The sequence below is a fragment of the Nelumbo lutea genome, chromosome 3 (genome assembly GCF_056320005.1).
Source record: "Nelumbo lutea isolate HS-2025 chromosome 3, American lotus-T2T, whole genome shotgun sequence".
In the NCBI taxonomy this organism is placed as follows: Eukaryota; Viridiplantae; Streptophyta; class Magnoliopsida; order Proteales; family Nelumbonaceae; genus Nelumbo; species Nelumbo lutea.
In genome coordinates, this window is record NC_142686.1 from 48,251,703 (window position 1) to 48,271,298 (window position 19,596).

The window sequence follows — 19,596 nt, forward strand, 5'->3', positions numbered from 1 at the left end:
AGGATCTAAGAGATCTGGTTCCTATCGAAGTAAGTTCCAAGAGTAGAGATATTCCAATTGCCATTACTAATGAGATCTGCAAAGGAAAGGTTTCTTATGATGGGTAGAATTGGTTGATTTATCATTTGGAAAGTTTCATTATTTTGAATCCAAGGAAATTGGTCATTTTGCAAGTAGAAGATTCCGATACCAAATAAGGAAATTGGTCAATTGACTTCCAGAAGAAAGAACTTGATCGAGGGATTAAATAAGGGAAAATTACATTAGTTGGAAGATATTTTGATTTCCAAAGTTGGGCTCATAATTTGTGATGTTCGTTAAGATATCTCCAGGCTATTCTTTTAAGCAAGACTTGATTCACCAATTTGATATCTCTAAAACCTAAACCTCTATATGATTGAGGTATAGTAAGTTTATTCCATGAGCACCATCGATAAGGGTAGGGATTAGAATCAGATTTAGCCCACCAGAAATTCGTTATAATTTGATCCATAGAAATAAGAGTTTTTTAGGAAATTGGGCTACACTCATCGTGTGAATAGGAATGGCTTGAAGAACAGATTGAATGAGGATTCTTTTTCCAACTTAACTTAAAACAGAAGCTTTCTAGCTATTAAGTTTAACTTTAATACTATCCAAAATGAAAGAAAGTTAGGAATGCTTATTTCGTCCCCAGCTCAGAGGGATACCAAGATATTTAGAATTTTCAGGGAGGACTTTCATCTGAAGTTGTTTCTGTATCATTCTTTGGTGTCTAAGATGGATGTTCTTGCTAAAATAAATGCCCAATTTATCTAGGTTTATGATTTGTCCTAAAGAATTTTGAAATTGGTGAATGATGGTTTTTAGGGTGTTAAGTTCTTTACGATGACCACTTAAAAAAAGAAGTATATCATCAGCAAAAAGTAAGTGAGAGATAGTGGGGGCCCTTGTTTTTTGAATGCCTTTGATATGACCATCGTTTTCAGCTTTTACAATCATTCAAGAAAGACATTCCATTACAAGAATAAAAAGATAAGGGGATAGAGGATCTCCTTGTCTAAGTCCTCTAGTGGGTGAAAATTTCCCTTCTATAGTTCCATTAATGAGAATATAATAGGAAATAGAAGAGATGCATTCTAAGATGATGTAACAGAAGTCTTGAGAAAAACCTAGTGCTTGTAACACTAAGAGAAAAAAAGACCATTCAAGATGGTCATGGGCTTTAGCCATATCTAATTTAATAGCCACATGGCATGTACCTTTTTTATGATGTTTTAAAAAGTGGAACATTTCATGGGCAATTATGATATTGTCTACCATTTGATGGCCTAAAATAAAAGTTTATTGGTTAGGGGATATGCATTTATCCAGAACAGGACGAAGCCTATTAGCTAAGATTTTAAAATGATTTTGTAGAGTACATTGCAAAGACTGATTGGACGATAATCCTGAACTTTAGTACAAGATGCTTTTTTTGGTACAAGGCAAATAAAAGTATGATTCAGACGTTTCAACAGTTTCTTATTTTGGAAAAATTCCTTGGCAAAAGTTATGATTTTTGTGCCCATCAAATCCCAATGTTCTTTATATACTAAAGTCGACATCCCATCAGGACTTGGAGATTTAAGACTTCCAATACTAAAGAGAGCTGATTTGGTTTCTTCATGAGAAGGGGTGGCAATTAGATATACATTACCATCATCAGAAATGATAGGATTAAATAGATTTGAAATGAAGGTCAAGTCATCAGAAGGTTGGTGGGTGAAAAGGTTTGAGAAATAGGAAATAAAGACTTATGCTATATCTTTATGATCTATAACACATGTTCCCTGTAAATTTTTGATTACTTGAATTTCATTTTTCCTCTAGCGGCATAATGTACTCTTATGAAAATAGTTAGTATTTCTATCTCCTAAATTTAGCCAGGGTTGCCGAGATTTTTGTCTCCAAAAATTTCAACTTGGGATTGTGTGACATCATAAGTTTTATATAAAGAAATGATTTTGTTTTGATCCTAAGGGGTAGATTGTTCTGGTTGAATAATCTAATGTTTTAACTCGCTTAATTTTTGTTGAGGGTCAATAAATTTTGATTTTCTCCATCTGTTCAAGTAAGCTTTAATACGATCCATCTTCAAAGATAATCTATAGGCAGCATATCCATTAATTTGAAGGCTCCATCCGTCTTGAATTACTTCTTTATAAGTATTATCTGGCAACCACATTTCATAGAACCGGAAAGGTTTTGGATATTGATTCTTTCTAGGAGTGATGTGTAAAAGAAGATGGTGGTGATCAGAACCCCACTGAGCAGATAAAGTAAGGCTTGCATTTGGAAAAACTAAAATCCAATCAGGAGTAGCTAGAACTCTATCAAGCGTTCTACTAATATGACCAATGGATCATTTGTTAGACCAACTAAGTTTACCCCCTTGAATATTGACTTCTATAAGATTTTGATCTAGTATTAAATTTTGGTATTGGATGGAAGTCAATCTGGAAGGGTTCTCTAAGGAACTATGGTCTTGAACCATAACTGTAGCAGCCTCATTAAACTCACCAATAAGTAAGAATGGTAGATTCAGGGATTGTAACCATTGATTAAGATTAAACTAGAATTTATTCCGATGGGCTTTAACTAAAGATCCATAGATAAGACCTAATAATTGATCCCCAAGAATAGGAGAAGATATTTTAAGAAAGACGTCTCGAGTGAACCAAAAAGAGAGAAACAAGGATACCATTTTTCCAAAAAACAACCATCCCTCCAGCACGTCCTTCAGGAGGAATTAAATAGGAGTTAGTGTGATGAAATCGATTAGCTAGATTTTGCATTTTATTTGATTGAATTTTGGTTTCATAAAGGATGATAAAATCTGGATTATATTTTTTGACCAAAATTCCTAGACCTTGAATTGCCTTAGGGCATTCTGTCCTATGACAATTCCAGCTCATGATTAACATTGGTGGTGTTGTGGTTGTTTGGGGCCAGTCACCACCGCCCATTGCAGTAACCAATATTTAATATTTAGAAATAGATAACTAACCGGATTTGACACGCTTGTAGAGGAATTCTCTCAGTCTATTGTTTCTCTATTTTAATTTATCAGAACATTGTCATTTTCCCAAACAAATTGATCAATAGTAAGAATTTTGTCAGTTTGGTTACTTCTATTTAAGGACTCAGGTCTATCATAGATGGGAAGATCAGGAGTATCTTCAATTTTGAGATTTTCTAGGAGATCAACCCTGGGGTGCTTCCCCCTGGAAGATAAAGCGCTCAGAGTATTTGAAAGTAGTAGGTTGTTGAGGGTGTTTTGCGCTTGTTGGGCTAGATGGTAGGTTTGTGGAGAAACTCTCATAGTGAATGGTTGTCTAGTGGAAGGGTTTGTAGTAGAATGGGAGGAAGTAACTCGAGCAAGGGTAGAATCAAAATTAGGAGTTTCATGCTAGGGTTGGAATGGGGGATTGACAGGCTGCGAAGCCACTGGGGGAGTTTGCACATTATTTGGCTGAGTAGGAATATGGACAAAGTCACGAAATAAGGATCAACGCCAATTACGTCACATAGGGAGTTGTACTCTCATCTAGTGACTAGGAAGATGCATGGTTCTTTGATTAAAATATTGTTTAAAGGATTGACCAGCAATATGGGGAAGGGGTTGCGAACAACGTCGATAAAGATGACCAACATGACCACAAAGGAAACAGGTTGAGGGGAGATCTTCATACCTAAAAATAACCCAATTCATACTATTGTAAAAACATCCAGTTTTGACAGGCTAGTCAATGATAATGTAGACCTTAGCTCGAATATAATTTTGAATGACCGAAATATGACGGGTAGGACCTATACGTTCAAAGATGGGTCGACCTATGTCTTCTGAAAGGATTTCATAAGGCAAATCATGCAGTTGAATCCAAACTTTGATTTGATTTAGCTGCCACTCATATTGTAGTCTACCAGGAACCCAGGGTTTTAGAATGATCCAATGTCCATTAAGCATCCAAGGTCCATTGTCTCTAATCCAGATGAAGTCTTCCTCATACCGAAATCTTAATCTAAAATGGCTACGTTGAAAGGGTTCCATAAGGTGATTTGGATCTAAATTCCAGGGAGTGTAAAGGCCATATTCAAGTTTAGAGAATTGGTTTGTAAGACGAGGGAATAAATGGCAAATGAAATAAAAGTCAAACTATCTTGAAGATTTTTAGGCATATGGGGTCAAATATCAACAAGATCTATACCAAGAAGATTATTGGCATGTGCGTAGCATGCTTTGAAAAGATTCATTGAGGGCATCTAACTCATCCATGGTTGGTTGTAGTGGGTAGAAAGAAATGTGAAAAGGAATAAGAAACTAGAAGACCGGGTGTAAGAGTACGTAAAGGAGAGGAAAGAAGAAAGAATGAGTGCCTGAAGAGTGATTTACCAAATCTTGATATGATGACACATACTCGAGTAGGATATCCCTCTTCACCAGATGGAAGATATTAGACGAAAAAGAAATAGATAAAAGTATAATCAATTAAATGACCAAAAACTCAACAAGATATTTAGAAAAGACTGGAGTAGACAATAGACAAGGTTTAAAAGGAACTCTAGTTTGATATCAAAGTTGAAAAGAAATAAGCCAACTATCAAGTTAGAAAGTAACTAGAACAACATGTCTTTTATAGTAAATAAACTTATTAGCCAGGCAAAATGAACACCTTACATGTACTAGGATGCATCAAATTCAATAATAATCAGAAAGAAATTGAACAACCATCAAAATAACAGGTTTAGCAAGATATTGCTAAGCATAGAATATGATAGATACTCCCTAGAATGTTGTTGGTTCATGACGATGCGATGTTCAATAAACTTGTGTGGTATTTTCTATCTCATAGAGTTCCACTCCTATAGGTGCATAATTTTTACAACATAGATCTCCCGTAAATTCTCAATAAGAATCTCATCCCTAGTTTGAAGCTAAGGTTAATCTCCCAGCGACCTCAATAAGAATCTCATCCCTAGTTTGGTGAAAGCTATTTTTGGGGCTTGGATTGTTGGACGTCTTCTTGGTGGTAGGAGAAGGATCCATTCAACTCTTTCACTTTTCAGAGACCCGGACAATGAATGCTTTTTCCATATCATTTCCGTCTAATCATTCAACACTCCTATCTTCCATTATCTCATTCTAGTACTTGCATATATTTTGGTGTGTTGTTATGTCATTATGGGTTTATTGGCCTTCCTTTAGAGTCTGGATCTCCTGCCCATAAGAACTTTGCCCATGCCTACCCATATAACATCGCAACCACACATGGAGCTTACATAGTATTACGGAGAGATGTTCCTAATGCACGGGAGTAGTGTATTGTGAGTAAACATGAGCAGAATTCCTATGGGCAGAAGATTCAATGTCCTTTCTTTGTTAATACCTTTTAATGGCTAGGTTTCAACATTTAAATGGAAATATCAAATATCATATATCAAGTTGAATTAAACCAGATACGACACAAGAATCATTGAATCAGTGGTGGCTATGGGGCTTGAATTGATTAACTTGGGTATGTTAAATGTTTGGTTTTGGACTTTGGAGAATTCACAGTTAGATACTATTTTAGTCAAATATCCGAACAAATCGGGTGAGGCAGATCATGTCTCGATCAGATAGGTGTGATTTAATTATTCGAATCGATAATAAATAAGATTAGATTCAGACCGAATCAAAACATAATCCAACCTATTTGCACCCTAGCCATAAATAATAGAGTAGTTTCCTCTTTTTATTCTTCTTTTTTCTTTATTCTTGGTCAAAGAGAGGATCAAAAAAATGTAAGATGGACTAAGGAAGGCAAATAGGAAAAATAGTACATTAGTAAGAGAGATATTTAGAGGGTGTTCAACAATGTAACATCATAACAACAATATAATTTTAATGATGTGGCACTTGTTTTTATTTTTAAAAACAAAACCAACCATGTTGTGGAACACCCTTAGTTTGTGAAAAGAAGAGTCTAAACTCAAGAAATACTTAATTAAAAAGGGGTGTTGTGTTGTGTTGTGTTGTTGTCTTGTTGAGTTGTTGGTATGTGATTCCTTGTGTAAATCTAATACCTATGTTTCATAATTCAGCAATTAAGTTGGTGATGAGTGTAAATCTGACCTCCGAACTACCAAACACGTGGCACATTTGGGTGAATTGGCAACCTTGCCTTCAGCTTGGAGAACATCGTTTTACAGTCGTCTCAAAGGATAAGAATCACCTTGGGGACATATAAGTCCACCTCAGACTTCTAAACTCAACTCATACATATGGGCTTCACTAGCCTCCAACCTCCAAGGAGATCTCCCTGTCGAGATGAGCTCCCACCCAGGAGAGGTCCTTCCTAACAAGATAAGCTCCCTTTCAGGAGAGCTCCATACTTTGACACTTGTCCATCAAGTGATCACCTGGCAGCACATGTAACAAGATCATTAAAATGTAAGGTGAACCTACCAGGTAACCGATCTCAGGCCCACGTCATGCATTGGAGACGTGGAGGACAGATCACCACTACACAACTATACACCAGATGGCCAATGCATGTAACAAGTGGCTAAACAGGTAGCACTGATTAGGCTCCAAGTTCTTGAGTTGGATCGTAGGTGTCTCAACCGGATACCAGCTGGCTTGAGCCAGGCTACAGGTGTCTAGACCGAGCACTATGTGGTCGAGCTCGAGTAACAAGTGTCCTAACAGAGCTCCAGGTGTCTTACTCGAGCTCCACCAAGACAAAGCAATCTCCATGTGTTTCAAGCTACAACAGGTGTCCTACATCTATCCAACACGTGCACACTTTGATAGGTATCCCAAATCCTATTTAAGGGGCATGTTAGCATTCAATATGATTCACTGAATTCTCAACCACCCTCTACATAACTTGGTACTGACTTGACCATCGGAGCTACAAGCCCGGGATATCACCCTAGGCCCTTTGACCTTCCTCCTTACAGGATATCTCCGAACTCTTTCAAAGGCTTCACCACTTTTCAATGGAATCAATTGGAAATTCAGATCTGATATCAATCAGATTCTCCCAACATGTCCCAACCTGCTATTGCAGCTACACATTGGGAACATCTCCCATGAATAATATGGGAGATGTTCTCAATCTATGACTACAATGGCTTGTTGGGACAGTGTTTGGGGCATTTGTTGGTATCATTTCTCTATCGATTAATTAGGTCTAAAATTGTTGAATTATTGAATGACACATTTTTAGATTTGGGGTCTTTTTCACCATTCTATTTTCAGTTCCTATTTCAGCAATTATGGAACATCCACCACAAAGATGGTTCAATGACTTCTGGGTCTCAATTTGCTGGTAGTTAAAATCAAATGTTTTGCAAGTATCAATGTATCATTTAGGCTCAGTTTTGGAAGGAATACAAATAGAAATTGTAGAGTACAAATACTACAAACCGTCGGATCTGCCTTAATATGGGCTGTTGATTTGGGGGCATAGTGGCTACAAATAGGAGGGCCCCCTAGGCCTCATTTCCTTTCATGCCATATTGTTGTCTTCGGATTCTGAGGTCGCACATCTTTCTAGCCTACCCGAGCTCTTCCGTTCACTTTGTTTCGTCTTTTTCGGTGAGTCTCTATCACTGTAAATCATGTCTGGGTATCCGTACCATACTTATTATTGGGACGGTAACCAGGATGACGACTTTCCCTCGAGCTCCGGGGGAGCTTGGGAGCAGGTTCCAGAGGCTCGGGAGACCTCCGGTGATGTGGCCTCTACTTCTTTGGGGAGGGAGCCTGACACCTCCAGTCCTTCTTCTATGACGGCGGAGAGACTCAAGTCTCTAATATGCTATTTTCACCTTCCTGGGGACCTCGTTTATTGTCTCCCCACTAGTAACTTTCCTTGGGAGCATGGTCTTGATGAGATAGTTATTTACTAGGAACAACTCGAGAATGGCCTGCGTCTTCCCCTGCACCCCCTTATAGTGGAGCTGCTAAACCACTTTAATGTTACCATCGATCAGCTTCACCCCAACGTTATCCGGAACATGGTTGGGACCATTTCTTTGTGTTATGAGTACTGCCTCCCCTTGAACCTTGACATTTTTTACCAGACTCCCACCTCTGGGGGTACTGAGTTTGGGTCTACGGAGCCAGACTCCATCTGAAGGACGTGCGAGCGGAGTTGGCCTCAAGGAGGGTGAGCTCCTGTAGCAAGGGGTGATTCCTCCTGGTCCTTCTCAATCATTTCCCTACCCAGGGCTCCCAATGGGGAACTGGTAGGGTATTAATGACTATGTAGTGGCCAGGCGGAAGAGCCGAAGGGCGATCTGCCATGAGGAGATCGCTAAATGGGGGGATATGGAGCCCGGGGACCTCACCGCGCTCGCCTCTGCTCATTGTATGGTGGTAAGTGGTCATTTCCCTCTCCTTGTTTTTTCTTCCTTTTGCTGCCTTCTAACCTTAGTTTCCTGTTGGCAGGTGAACTCTGCCATCCACGCCAGGTCCCTCCAGACGAACATCCACTCTGACGATGCTCACAACCAGAGGGTCATCGTTCAGAAGCTCCAAGGCGAGCTCCATCACACTCATAAAAGGAGCAAGTCCCAGGAGCAGCTCGTCCAGGACTAGGAGGCACAAATCGCCAGGCTTTCCGAGGAGAGTGTGCGCTATAGGGAGGAGTCATCGAGGGTGGCCGCGGAGAGGGAGCCCCTTCATCAACAGGTTCGGAACTTTGAATCTATTCTTCTGGACCAAACTCGAAACTTCGACAAAATGGTGGAGGCCGAGCGGGAGAGGGCGGTTTGAGACTTCAAGGACTCCCAGGAGTATCACGACCTCCAAGTGGAGTATGGCTCGAGCTCGTACTACTCTGGATTCAAGCTCTACCGCTAGTTGGTCCGAAAGAAATTTTCTGGGCTCAATCTTGATGGCATCGCCATGAAGGGCCTGTCTCCCGAGACAGCGGACCAGGCGAAGGAGGAAGAGCTTGACTCCCCGAAGGATGAGAACAAGGTGGAGGAGGTGGGCCCCTAAGGCTGCCGGCGTTGGTTTTCTACTCTGATTTCTGGTGGCTCCAGGGTGCCATAAACCCGGTCTTGAAAAGATCTTGTTGGGCGATTGCGCCCTTTTTACCTCCAGTTAAACTTCCTCGAGCTGTTTAGCTCAGTTTTTTTTTTTTTTTTTTTTGTAATAGTAATGAAATTTCTTTTTCTTCAAAGTATGGCGTGATCCCTGTATTTTTCGCTAAAGTGTTCTCATCACCCCAGCTATAAGAGCTACATACCTAAAGTAGGACTTTTTGGTAGTCGTTATCCCAAGCTGTCCATTAACGTTCAAGGCATCTCTATGGTATACTGCGAAGTGATTACCATGTAAGCCCGAACTATGCGCTTGTTGGTGATTCCTTAGTTCAACCAACGTACTAGACAAGCTATGCTTCATAAGGTTTAAACTCGAGCTGCTTACGCCTCTGATATTTCATACTCTACCTTTGCCACATAAGTGGCTAATTCTTTCTTGATGCCGAGATCTTAGTTAGCTTGATTTTTTAGACCTTAAGCTGAGAGGGTGATTTATAGTTTGCCCTTGAAGTTTTCCCATGCCATGGAGGCGACTAGGTCTTATTGCGCTGAGGTCGTGTTACCTCGGCATTTTGGCCCTTAGGCTTCTGGGAGCGAGTCATGGTCTACTCAGTAGTTTGCCCATGCCGTAGGGGCGACTGAGTCTTGTTGCATCGAGGACGTGTTAGCTCGGCATTCTAGCCCTTAGGCCCTGAGAGTGACTCGTGGTCTACTTAGTAGTTATAGGTAATATTGCCTTAAGTTGACAATATTCCATGCCCGATGTACTTATTTCCCTTCCAGGGTTTTGAGCTCATATGTTCCTTTCCCGAGCACCCGTTTCACTCGGTAGGGTCCTTCCCAATTCGGTCTGAGCTTGCCAGCATCGGGCTCAGGTACCATAACTTTACGAAGGACAAGGTCGCCAACGTGGAGGTTTCGCTTCTTAACATTGGCATTATAGTACCGAGCTACTCTTTGTTGGTAGGCTGTGGTCCTAATATATGAGAGGTCCCTTACTTCGTCGAGTAGGTCGAGGTTGGTACGAAGCTCGTCTTCATTTGCCTTGTCATCGTATGTTTCCAGTCGTAGCAACGGAACCTCGATCTCAGCTGGGATGACTGCCTTGGTGTCGTAGGTGAGGTTGAAGGGAGTCTCTCCTGTGGTGGTCTTCTTTGTGGTTCGATAAGCCCATAGAACACTAGGTAGCTCATCCGCCCATAGTCTTTTAACTCGGTCTAACCGTGCCTTTAGTCCGCGGAGTATAGCTCTGTTCGTGACTTCTACTTGGCCGTTTGCTTGAGGGTGCACGACCGAAGTGAAGTTCTATCAGATCCCCATGTCTTGGCACCAGTTCTGGAATTTGATGTCCTCGAACTGCATTCCGTTATCAGAGATTAATACCCGAGGTAACCTGAAGCGGCACACTATGTTCTTTCAAAAGAAGTTCTGAACGTTTCGGGCTGTGATTATTACAAGAGGTTCAACTTCTACCCACTTGGTGAAATAATCCACTACTACCACTAGAAATTTCCTCTGGCCTGTTGCTGGAGGAAACGGTCCAAGTATATCGATGCCCCATTGCACGAAAGGCCACGGGCTAGTGAGATACTTGAGATCAGCAACGGGATAATGGTGGATGTTGGCATGTCTCTAGCACTTGTCACACTTTCTGACGAGCTCAATGGCGTCTGCTTTCACTGTTGGCCAGTAGTATCCCTATCATAGTGCTTTTTGGGTGAGGGCCCCGCCCCCCAAGTGTCCGCCGCACAGGCCCTCATGAGTGTCGCGGAGCACGAGTTTGACTTTGGAAGGTCGCAAGCAGCGCAGGTAGGGGAGCATGTAGGATCTTCGGTACAGTCGTTCGTCTATCATGACGCATTTGTCTGCCTAACGCTCTACCCTTCTATTAGCATTGCAATCTGCAGGGAGGGTCCCATGTAGCAAGAAGCTCGCGAGCGGGTCAATCTAGCTCGGCTTTGATTGAACGACGAGAGTGACCTCCTCTGCCCCCCCCCCCCCCGAGAATGCTAGGCTGAGGCATGTTCTCTATGTACACAATTCTCATGGTGTTATCACTGGTGCTGGCTAACCGAGACAGGGCGTCGACCTCAGCGTTCTCAGACCTCGGGACTTGCCTAATGAAGTGTGACTGCAAGTTGGGCAGAGTCTCTCTTACTTTGGCTAGGTAGGCAATCATAGTCGATTAGCGAGTTTCGTATTCTCGTATGACTTGATTGACCACGAGCTGGGAATCGCTGTAAATGATAATGTGCTTGGCTTTCATCTCCTTGGATAGAGCTAGCCCGACTATCAACGTTTCATACTCTACTTCATTGTTGGATGCCATGAACTCAAAGCATAGTGCGTACTCCAGTTTTGTGCCACTTGATCCGTGCAAAACTATTCCGGCTCCGCTGCCCTACTGGTTCGAGGAGCCATCTACATGAAGGATCCTGGGCTCCTCATCCCAATTCGCTCTTGGCCTAACTAGGAGAGATGCCGCACTGGCTGCTACCTCATGGTGCTCGGACTCAACCGCCTGGGAGCTCCGGGCTCGCCCTAGCTGGGGGCCTCGTGCTCAACCGGTCTAGGGACTTCGGAGTTGAAAATGCACTCCGCAATGAAATATGCTAAGGCTTGGGCCTTGATAGCAGTTCACGGCTTATATTGGAGGTCGTACTCGCTGAGCTCAATGGCCCACTTCATCAGTCGACCAGAGTCATCGGGCTTGAGTAGGACTTGCCTCAGAGGTTTGTTGGTGAGGACGATAATATTATGAGCTTGAAAGTACGAATGGAGCTTTCGGACGACAATGACCAGTGCAAACGCTAGTTTTTCTATCTCCAGATATATCGCTTCTGCTCCCTGCAACACTTTACTAACATAGTAGATAGGTCATTGGACCCGATCTACTTCTTTTATTAGTATCGAGCTAACCACTTCGTCACTTGCCAAGAGGAACAACTCTAAAACATCGCCCTCTTTGGGTTGGGTTAAGACCGCTTTTCCAGCAAGGTACTTTTGGAGCTCGTTAAACGCGAGCTGACAATCTTGGGGCCATTCAAACCCTTTGCTTTTAATTGCTTTAAAGAATGGTTGGCAACGATCTGCTGACTTGGATATGAAGTGGCTCAGGGCGGTTATCCGGCCATTCAGTCTCTAAATCTCCTTCATTTTTTGGGGTGGCCTCATATATAAGATGCCCTTTATTTTGTCTGGGTTGGCTTCAACGTCACGTCAGTTTATGATGTATCCCAGGAATTAACCCGATGTAACACCAAAGACACACTTATTCAGATTTAGCTTCATATTGAATCTACACAGGATTTCAAAAACTAAATTCAAGTCTTGTACTAAATCGCATGAGAGCTGGGTTTTGATGACCATGTCATCTACATAACATTCTATCTTTCAGCTAATCAATGGCTCAAACAGTTTGTTTACATGTACTTTGAAAGGTCACCCCAGAATTTTTTAGCCCAAAGAGCCTGACCTTGTAGCAATATAGGCCGAACTTGGTTATGAAGGCAGTCTTTTCTTCGTCTGTCGGATCCATCATGATCTGATTGTAGCCTGATGATGAACTTACAATTTATCTATAATTTTTGAGGACTTTAGCATGGATTTTTATGCCGGTTTTATTAATTTTTGCCTTAATTTAGCTTGATTGCAAGAAAGATTTCAGGGGGAGCCAAATCGACAAAAAGAAGGCAAAAGCAAGAAAAGAAAACCCAAAATTTATCAAGTTCAGCCCGGCCCAACCATGAGAGCAAGAGAATTTCATTCGGCCCAAGAAGAGCAAGTGAAACTCTTTGGAAAATCCAAGGGAAGAAGCCTAGCAAGAAGGAAATTTTGGCCCAGCCCATTTTTAGCCCAAATAACAGCCTAGAGTGTAGCCCACATGAGCTCAAAAGCAAGCTAAGTTGTAGCCCAAATAGCAGCCCAAAGGGAGCTAGGGGCGGCAACTTCTAGGAGTTTCTTGAAGAAGAAGGAGGGAGCACTCTAGAAGGTTCATGAGGGGTGTAATACACCCCATTCTAGAGGCTTCAAGAAGGGGCAAGAGCCCCCTTGAAAAACTATATAAGGAGGCCTCTAGGAGGGGAGAAAGTGTTCAATTGCTTGAGAGGAAGGCTCTCCCACTCTTAGAGGTTCGGCCACCTTGAGAGAAGAGAAGAGAAGAAGGCAAGGCGCAAGGAAGAAGAAGAAGAAGGGCTGAAGGAAGTTCAAGACAAGCAAGCTAGAAGGAGAAGGTGAGTTCGAATTGAGGGTTTGTGATTCAAAGATCTTTTGTAATAAATCATTTGTAGTTTCATTCTCTTTTGATTTGAATTCAGTTTCTTTGTTATATTTTCTTTCTTCTTTCTCCTTGTTTCCATTCTTCCTTGATGTATTTCAGCTTGTAAAATTTTAGTTCAGCAATCTAATTCTTTTTGATTCATTCAAATGGTCATGAATTATACTTGAAGTTTCTTGAATAAGGGTGTTATTGTAGAGTAATTCGGCCAACTAACCTTCAAAACTCATATCTGAGATTGCAAGATCTGAATTGCTTGAAAAAGAATTCAGATCTGAAATTTTCAGATTGGCCGAATTAATCTACAGCTTGGAATTCCTAGAGTGCTTGAGAGAGACTCTAGGAATTCAGATCTACTATTCAAGAACTGAATTGAGTGCAAGGTTAGAGATAACTTGCACAATTCAGTTGGTGATCAATTCAGATTTGAATTGATGCCTTAGAAGTGTTTGAAGAAATGCATGCATGGGGATTAGATTCTTGCTAGAGATAGAAGAACCGTCACTCATGCATAGGATGAACATGCGCTTGAGAGAGGTTGTTCATGACCTTGGGGTTTCACCAAACCAAGGCTCAATCATGATTCATTCGAATGATCCAAATTGATAGATTGCTGAATTCTGAGATTGACATTTACTGCTTACTCTTCTAACCTGAATTGAAGGCAATTGGACCAATGATTTAGATAGATTTTAATTTAGGATTTCTTAGCTTTCATTAGAGTTTTGATTTATTTGTTGATCAGATAAGAAGTGCTCAATTTAGTATTGGTAATTGTTTCCTAAATCCTCGTGGGAACGATACTTCACTCTCTACTTTATTACTTGAACAGCTAGTGCACTTGCTAGTGTCACAATGAGCCACACATCACCTGAGTAGGCATCTAGAAATCTCAGCAACTCGTGCCCCTAGGTCGCATCCACCAGACGGCCGATTCTGGGGAGTGGGAAGTAGTCCTTTGGGCAAGCTCGATTCAGGTCAGTGTAGTCGACACACATGTGCCATTTACTGTTAGCCTTTTTCACCAGAACTGGGTTGGCCCCCCAATTCGGGTAATGGACTTCCCTGATAAAATCGGCTGCAAGGAGCTTCCCGACCTCCTCGTCGAATGCCCTCCATCGCTTTGGGGCTAGGTTGCATTTCTTCTGTCTAACGGGCCTAACTAGAGGATCAGTAATAAGTTTGAGTTATGATGCTAGGGTATATTCCGGGCATTTCTGTCGCAAACCATGCAAAAACATCTAAATTTTTACGTAAAAAGCATACCAGTTTAGATCGTAGGGGCTCCTTAATGGAAGCACCAATCTGAAGAGTCCGGGCTAGGTCTTCTGTCGAGGTCGGGATGGAGGTGGTCTCTTTTGTGGGCACAGCTCACTCCTCGTTTTGCTCCGTAGGTCGCTCCAACTCGAGGTCATTGGTCACCTTGGTTTTTCCCTTTAGGGCGGCGATGTAGCATTTGCGAGACTCAAGCCGGTCACCTTGCGCTACCCCAATGCCAAAGTCCGTGGGGAACTTCATGGCCAAGTAGTAGGTGGCACCACAGCCCGTAAGGCATGGGCAATCCGCCGACCTACTATGGCGTTATATGGGGAGGAGGTTGCGACTACTAGGAAATCGTGGTTGAGCCTCACTATGCTAGGCCAGGTGTCGACTTCCACAAGTACCGTTACCCTTCCTAGGGGCCGAACTTCCTCTCCGCTGAAGCCTACCAAGGGAGTGTTCGCGGACTTTAGGTCGCACTCTTGAAGATGGAGTTGGTCGAAGGCCGCTTTGAAGAGGATGTCTGCTGAGCTGCCCGAATCAACAAGGACATGCCTTACTTCGAAGTCGTTGATCTTCATCTTTATGACAAGCGCGTCATCATGGGGGTAGTGGACCCCACACGCATTGTCATCTGTGAAGAAGACGGGGTCTTCTATCCTTGGTCGCTTCGGTGGGTTCCGTTCTTCCCTGTCGGTCTCACGAGCTGCTATTGAGGTGCAGCCTGCCATAATCGAACCTCCGACTATGACATGGATGGTCCTCCAAACTGGTCTCTCTTCGAGGGGCTGCTTCTGCGGCTATTCCGCCTGCTTGCTAGACTTGGGAGCGTCTCTACTTTGCTCCCCTTGTCGACTTGCTTTATTATTATTATTATTATTTTTTATACAAAATTTCTCAAATATCCGCGACGGATGAGTTCTTCTATCTCATCGCGGAGATTTTTATAATTTTTGGTACTATGACCGTAATCTCTATGAAAGCTACAATACAAATTTTTATTCCTAGTGCTAGGGTCGGCCTTTAGCCAAGGTGGCCACTTCACATACATGGCATCTTTGATCGCCATGAGGATCTTGGCCCGCTTTGCGTTGAGGGGTGTATAGTCCCTTTATGCTGCTGGAGCTTGGAAGGGCTAGACTGGCCTTGCCCCCCAAGTTGTATCCTTCTTCTTCCTGTTGTCGCCTTGAGACGGGGGTTCTGGCTCCCTCTTTCTTTTTTCTAGGGCTTGCTCACCCTTCTGGTTGATTTCCTCCTCTATCCCTATAAATCGATCCGCGAGCTTGAGGAACTCAGTCACGGTCTTAGATTAGTTGACAACTACGCGCCACTTGAACTCTATGTGGGTGATGCCTCGCTTGGCTGCTGTGAGGCGAATTACGGGATCCAGGTCGGGTATCTGCAAACAAACGTCATTAAACCGCTTGATGTAGCTCCAGATGGACTCCCCTTCCTTTTGCACTATGCCAAGGAGGCTCTCTTGAGTTCTCTAGCACCTTTAGTTGGTGACGAAGTTAGAGGTGAAAACTTGCACGAACTACGCTTAACTTCTTATTGAGTCGGGCGCGAGGTTTCGGTACTAGGTACGGGCTACTCCTTTGAAAGTGGTGGAGAAGGCCACACACATGCAGGACTCGTTGGCTCTTGCCAGGTGCATCTGGGACTGGAAAACGTCCATGTGGTCATTTGGATCGAAAGACCCATCGTACTTATCCAAAGTAGGGAGCTTGAAGTCCCTTGGCATGGGGACAACGAGGAGTTCTGGAGATAACGGGGAAGAGACTGAGAGGAGAGGGGTAGCTTCCACTTCAACTGAGCATACCTCCTCTTTTCCTTTGAGCTCATGAGAAACTCGAGTAGTAGTTCGGTGAGCTCGCCAACGTCTTCACTATTGCTTTGTTGGCTTGGCGTTGGTGTTTGACTCTTCAGTATCGCCAAGCTCGATAGGCTCAGATTGCTGGTGGTGACTCTGGACCGAAGGGCCCTGCCTATAGTCTGTGGCCTAGACCTCGAATGGATTCTCCGCGAGTGGGAGCTCGAATTGCGAAAGCCTGGGTGATATGGGCTTGGTTGGCTGGGTGACCCCCGACCTGCCTACAGGCTGTGAGGTCGGGGTAGTTGGCCTCTCCTTGCTATGGGAGGAGGCTTGGCTCTTGGCAGGATCCTGAGCCTGGGAGGCCTCTCCCTAGCGAGGAGGTCGCTCACTCCGGCGGGAAGGCTTGGTCTGCTTTGTGGTTGGATGCTGAGGGGGAAGCGATGGTTGGGCCTGAGGTAGAGAGGGGAATTGCTGCTGATAGTGGTACTTGAGACCTGGTGCATCACTTGTTGTTGGTAGAGTTGGAATTGTTGAAATTATTGCATTTGAGCTTGCATGGCAAGCATGCATTGCATTAAGTCCGTCAACTGGTTCAGGTTGGCCGCTGGGTTCACAACTGAGGGTTCAACAAAGGTTGCTCCAACTATGGGAGGGAGTGGAGCGACCGCGGGTGCCACTGTAAGAGGCACGTTCAGACTAGGAACCCCATCCGCGGAGAGGGGGACGATCCGGGCACTCCTAGCTGGCTGCTGACTGGCTCTTTGCTGGTAACAGACGACACCTAAGAAGACGGAGGTGAAGGATTCCCAGGGGATTTACCTAGTGAGAATACTCTGAAGCTTAAGTTAGAACGTTGGGGAAGAAGAAAAGAGTATAAAAGGATAAGAGTGTAGGTTGCGCTAGATCATTATGTCTCGAGATTAGCTCGTGAGCAAGTAAGAGTTCAAGTTCAGATCTAATTCGAGAGAGCGTTCTCCCCTTCGATAAAAGGTATTTTATAGGAACGTTCTTGTCAAATCGGGCATAACCGCCACTGGGCTCCTGCCACAGTCGTTACCTGTTAGGGCTGCGTAGGTGATTGTTACAATGTACTACCTGCTTGGATGAGTGACACGTGGGTGCAGACTGCCAAATGGGCAGGGACTGCACCGTCAGTCGAGAGACATGGTGCAATCTGACGAGTACGGTCTTGTCAGATAGAAGCTTCCTGAGAACGTCGTGTTGCTTAGTCACGAGCTACTTTATAGCAAGCTCTTAGGAGTATTTCGATGTGACCCTCATCAAGGTTGGTCTTTGGGGCAGTTCTTGCTGGAGCGAGTTGGTTTTCCTAGCTCGCGAGCTAAAATAGTCTTGTAGTATCCCTTCTTCTCGGTAGCTCAGGGGACCTGGAGCTTGCACTGTAGCGAGCTCCCCCTATAGTGAACTATGACGTAGCGAGCTGCTCTACAGGCTCGTTACTTAGCTATGGTCAGACCATGACGCTGAGTTGTTGCTCGTGCTAAGTCAGATCCACGTGCCATCGTCTCAATAGGTTGGGTCAAATCATCCTCCATCAATTAATCTATTAAATGGGGACTTTTCTCTACACTCAGTCTAGTTAGAACTTAGATGGATCCCTCCTTAATTGAAGATTGTATTCACACAATTCACACATTCATTTGCATATTTACATTGGGAATATCTCTATACTTATTTAATGGCCGATTGTTTTGTGAGTAACAAATCCCATTTCCTATTGAATAGCCATTGTTTTGTGTGAGGCTATAGATCAACCGTTCTGCCCAAATAGACCAACCTAATTTTTGGTTTACGAATGCTGGAAAATCTTGACCGTGATAACGATGTACACGTACATGGTTGGTCTTAGAGAAGATTCTTTCGTGCGTGAAAATAATCTTTAATTTATCACCAATCCGATCTTAGCTCAGTTGGTAGAGCGGAGGACTGTAGTTGGATTTCGACCTTCAGACATCCTTAGGTCGCTGGTTCGAATCCGGCAGATCGGACTTTTTCTCTTTTGTAATGATGTTTCCATTACCGATTGATCAGAATTTGGAACTTATAATCAGATAGATTAGATGATTGAGCTCCACTTTGACCAATTGGCCGACCTTAGCTCAGTTGGTAGAGCGGAGGACTGTAGTTGGATTTCAACCTTCAGACATCCTTAGGTCGCTGGTTCGAATCCGGCAGGTCGGACTTTTATTCTTTGTATTGATGTTTTCTTTTATCGTTTGATCGGAATTTGGAACCTATTATCAGATAGATTAGATGATTGAGCTCCACTTTTTTCAATCGGCCGACCTTAGTTCAATTGGTAGAGAGAAGGACTGCAGTTGGAATGCAACCATCGGGTATCCTTAGGGCGCTTGTTCGAATCCGGCACGTCGGAATGTTTTTCCTTTTTGTTCATTTTCTCTTTAATACCATTTGATGGGAATCAAGAAAACCTATCGCTGGGGTCTAACTTATATCTCGATGTAGGTAGGCTTGTAAAGATAATATGATATCCGAAATTTGGATTTGACTCCATCTCATCTAAAATATAAATCTTATTATATTGTAATATTATTGATTTTCATATATAAATTTTATTTAGTTATATTTAAAATTATAAAAATATATATTTTTATATTATATTACATATTAATTTATATATAATAAATTCGGTATATGTATATATTTATATTAATTTATTATATAAATTAAAATTAATTAATTTTTTATTTTTTGTATTTAAAAAATTAAAATGGAATCAAATATAAATCTCAATCTGATATGAATCTGATCGGGTTTCGGATTGGATCCTGATGCAAGTTTTCAACAATTGGGATTGGAGTCGGATTTTGCTTAATTTGACTTATTACAGCCTTACATGTAGGAAGACTCCACCTTAGCTGCTTAACCAACCATAGCGCAATTAGAGCGGAGGATTGTAGTTGGGTTTCAACCATTAGATATCTTTAGGGATGTCAATTTATACACTAGCCAGCGGATATCCATTCCTACCTGTCTAAATTGGTGGGTTCTTTTGCTTGAAAAACAGATTTTTAGGTGGGTATTGGTGGTGCGTGATCTTAAACTCCTAGTTGAATGACGGTTCAAATGTTGGCTGGCTGCTCGAATTGCAAGACAAATGGATCAGAGAACCTGGGGTGCTAACCTGACGAGGTCGCTCGAT

At 42.8% G+C, this 19,596-nt stretch overlaps 2 non-coding genes across 2 annotated transcripts; both read left to right on the forward strand.

Annotated features, from left to right (window-relative positions):
• Positions 1-18,328: 18,328 nt before the first annotated feature.
• Positions 18,329-18,421, forward strand: TRNAY-GUA (transfer RNA tyrosine (anticodon GUA)). The gene is made up of 2 exons: positions 18,329-18,365; positions 18,386-18,421. It is a non-coding gene; the product is annotated as a tRNA-Tyr (tRNA).
• Positions 18,422-18,521: 100 nt separating this feature from the next.
• TRNAY-GUA (transfer RNA tyrosine (anticodon GUA)) lies at positions 18,522-18,614 on the forward strand. The gene is made up of 2 exons: positions 18,522-18,558; positions 18,579-18,614. It is a non-coding gene; the product is annotated as a tRNA-Tyr (tRNA).
• The last annotated feature ends 982 nt before the right edge of the window (positions 18,615-19,596 follow it).